Consider the following 4,515-nt stretch of genomic DNA (forward strand, 5'->3'; position numbering starts at 1 on the left):
CATTTGACTCTGTTACCGTTAAACACCCTTGTATAAGTCTCCACATAGACTCTGTACCGGAACCCCCTGTATAGTAAGCCTCCACCACTGTACTCTGTACCAGGTACCTCCTTAATATAGCCCAATCCACATTGACCCTGTACCGGCTACCCCCTGTATATTTAGCCTCCACATTGGGACCCTTTTACCGGTACCCCCCTTGTATATAGCCTCCACATTGACTCTGGTACCGGGTACCCCCCTGTATATAAGCCTCCACATTGACTCTGTTAAACCGTAACACCCTGTATATAGTACCTCCAACAATTGACCCTCTGTACCGGAACCACCCTGTAAATATTAGCCATCCACACTGACTCAAACTGTTTTACCGGTACCATCCTGATATATAGGCTCCACATTGACTCCTGTTACCGGTACCTCACTGTTATATAGCCTCCACAATTGACCCTGTACCAGGTACCCCTGTATATAGCCTCACCCATTGACTCTGTACCGGTTACCCCCTGTATATAGCCTTCCACATTGACTCTGTACCGGTACCTCCAATTATATAGGCCTCCACACGACTTCTGTACCGTACCTCCTCGCATTATATAAGCCTCCACATTGACTCTGAGTACCAGGTACCTTTCCATGTATATAGCACTCCCACATTGACCATGTAACAGCGTACCCCCTGTATTATAGCTCCACATTGACAATCTGTACTCGTACCCCTTAATATAGCCTCCACATTAGACTTCTGTACTGTACCCACCTTGTATATAGCCTCCCAATTGACTCTGTATCGGTAACCTCCTGTATATTAGCCTCCACAATTAGGACTCAATGTACCGAGTACACCCACTGTATATAGCCTCACATGACCCTGTATCAAGGTACCCTCTGTATATAGCCTCACATTGACTCACTGTACCAGGTACCCCCTAGTATCATAGCCCCACCAATTGACCCTCGTATCGGTTAACCCCCTGTATATAGCCCTCCATCATTGACTCTGTATTGGGGCTACCCCCGATATCAGCCTCCACGTTGACTCTGTACCGGTACCCCTGATATAGCCTCCAACATTGACTCATGTACCGTAACACCCTGAATTAAGCCTCCACATTGAACTTCATGTTACCGAGTTACCGGGCCTGTCATATAGCCTCCACACTGACTCTGTACCGGGATACCTCCTTGTATATAGCCTCCACAGGGACTCTGTTCACCTGGGTACCCCCTGGTTATATAGCCTCCACATTTGTTATTTTCCTGCTTGCTGTTTAAATTATTTAAGGCCTTTAAGTAAGGCGTCCTGTTTGTATTTGGAGCATGTGACCATACTCTTAATCTTGTTCCTGATGGTCTAAATATTTGATAATTGGAAAACTATGACTGTCTCTGACTATTTAAAAATAATAATAATAAGGAAAATAAAATAAATGCTTTTTCTTCTCCGCTCCTAAAAAATCTGTCCCCTCTCTCACATCAAATAAACACCACCACTGTTAGTAAATTAATCATGGGGGTTTTCTGTCCCCTGCCACGATTCCTGTTTTACTTTGTCTTCACACAGATGACTTTGGTGAATGGCCTATTTAACGACCACATGTCAGACTACTTTAGAAATCAATAATTACGTTGGTCTGCCTGTGCCTGCTTTTTATTAAATGATTTTCACATCACGCTTTAAAATAAAAGTTAACTTAGTAAAAGGCTAAAATGACAGTGAAAGGCTCGCATCACATTCATTCTCTGCCAACTAGTTCTTTACGTTCTTGTTACCCAGTAAATATAGGAACATATTAGATCCAGATTGACAGTTGCTGGTCTTCATGTCTGGACAGGAGGCATTGAGGCAACTACTTTGTGACAGTTTTGCGGCTTCATTTTGCACCAAATTGGAGCAAATATCCTTTGAGTTTCCCTCCTTTTGATATTGTTTCCTCACATGGAAGACCCTTCTCTGCCACCTTGGATGTTGGTCCCTACTTGACTACTGTTTTGGGCCCCTAACATTGTGTCCTTTGTAAATAGTTTCCCTGTTGGCCCTTAACATTGCTGTCTATTGTAAAAAGGTCCCTGTTGCCCTAACATTTGTGTCTATTTGTAAATAGTTTCCTGTTTTGGCCCTAACATTGTGTCCTATTGTAAAATAGTTCCTGTTGGCCCCTAACATTGGGTCTATTGTAAATAGTCCCTGTTGGCCCTAACATTTGTCTATTGTAAATTAGTTCCCTGTTGGCCCTACATTGTTTTCTATTGTAAATAGGTTTCCTGTTGGCCCTAACATTGTGGTCTATTGTAAATAGCTTCCCTGTTGGCCCCTAACATGTGTCTATTGTAAAGTAGTTCCTGTTGGCCCTAACATTGTGATCTATTGTAAATAGTTCCCTGTTGGCCGAACATTGTCTATTGTAAAATAAGTTTCCCTGTTGGCCCCTAACCATTGTGTCTTATTGTTAAATATTTCCTGACTCTGTGCTCTGGTCCAACCTCATTTTAAAAAAGCCCCAATCCAGGACCACTCCTGACTAAAATATTTATAGAACTTTCTTGAGACTTCTTTTTTTTATTTATTATTTTTTAGATATTTTATACGATTGTTTTGGATTAAAGCTTGTTTTAAGCAATTATTGGCTTCATTGAGGAGTGAAACAACGTTCAATTGGAAAAGATTCACAGTCGGGCTTGTTCCCACCTTCACAGCACCCGAATGACTCTGTACCGGTACCTCCTGTATATAGCCTCCACACTGACTCTGTACCGGTACCTCCTGTATATAGCCTCCACAGTGACTCTGTACCGGTACCCCCTGTATATAGCCTCCACATTGTTATTTTCCTGCTGCTGTTTAATTATTTAAGGCCTTGTAAGTAAGCGTCACTGTTGTATTTGGAGCATGTGACCATACTCTTAATCTTGTCCTGTGGTCTGAAATATTGATAACTTGGAAACTATTGATGTCTCTGACTATTTAAAAATAATAATAATAATTAAAATAAAAWAAATGCTTTTTCTTCTCCGCCTCCTAAAAAATCTGTCCCCTCTCTCACATCAATAACACCACCACTGTTAGTAAATTAACATGGGGGTTTTCTGTCCCCTGCCACCGATCCTGTACTTTGTCTTCACACAGATGACTTGGTGAATGGCTATTTAACGACACATGTCAGACTACTTTAGAATATCAATAATACGTTGTCTGCCTGTGCCTGATTTTTATTAAATGATCACACACGCTTTAAAATAAAAGTTAACTTAGAAAGGCTAAATGACAGTGAAAGGCTCGCATCACATCATCTCTGCCAATAGTTCTTACGATTCTTTACAGTAAATATAGAAAATATTAGATCCCAGATTGACAGTTGCTGGTCTCATGTCTGGACAGGAGGCACTTGAGGCAACTACTTTGTGACAGTTTTGCGGCTTCCTTTTTGCACATTGGAGCAAATATCCTTTGAGTCCCTCCTTTTGATATGTTTCCTCACATGAAGACCTTCTCCTGCCACTTGGATGTGGTCCCTACTTGACTACTGTTGGCCCTAACATTGTGTCTATTGTAAATAGTTCCCTGTTGGCCCTAACATCTAACATGCTGTCGTATTGTAAAAAAGATTCGCGGCTGCCTGTTGGCCCTAACATTGCTGTCTATTGTAAATAGTTCCCTGTTGGACCTAACATTGTGTCTATTGTAAATAAAGATTCCTGTTGGCGCCTAAGTTCTATTCGCAAAGAATGCCGGGGCGACTTGTGTTATTGTAATAGTTCCCTGTATGGCCCTATTCATTGTGTCTATTGGTAAATAGTGTTCCTTCTGTTGCCCTAAACATTGTGTCTATTGTAAATAGGTTCCCTGTTGCCCTAACATTGTGTCTATTGTAAATAGTTCCCTGTTGGCCCTACAATTGTGTCTATTGTAAATAGTTCCCTTGTTGGCCCGAAACATGTGTGTCTATTGTAAATAGTTCCCTGTTGGCCTAACATTGTGTCTATTGTAAATAGTTCCCTGAACTCTGTCTCTGCGTCCACACCTCATAAAGCCCAACCCAGACCACTCCTGACTAAATAATTATAGAACTTTCTTGAAGCTTCTTTTTTTTTTTTTTTTTTTTTGATTTATACGATTTTGGATAAAGTTTTTTCAAGCAATTAGTGCTCTATTTGATGTAGTGGGAGTGACAACTTCATTGGAAAATTCCAGTCGGGCTTTCCACTTCACAGCAGGAAACTTTTTATTGAAAATCAATAGATCGACCGTTCGTTCTTGGCTGCCGTGAGAATGTCTTTCTCGCCTGGTTCATTACTGGGATGATTCTCAGTGGCTGTGTTTGATACTATGGTCATAGCAGCCTTGTTGACCGCGCTTGAGAGTTTGGGTGGGAAGTCTCCGGCGTTCCCTCGGACTGTCAGGTCATATCTTTTGGTGGCAGATGTTTCTCATGAAAGTGGGTGTTCCCGTATCGTGTCTTGTCTGCCCGGTACTATTCACTATGGTGTCCCCTCGGTCAATTCTGAGACAAATTT

The sequence above is a fragment of the Salvelinus sp. IW2-2015 genome, unplaced genomic scaffold (assembly GCF_002910315.2).
Source record: "Salvelinus sp. IW2-2015 unplaced genomic scaffold, ASM291031v2 Un_scaffold1173, whole genome shotgun sequence".
Lineage (NCBI taxonomy): Eukaryota > Metazoa > Chordata > Actinopteri > Salmoniformes > Salmonidae > Salvelinus > Salvelinus sp. IW2-2015.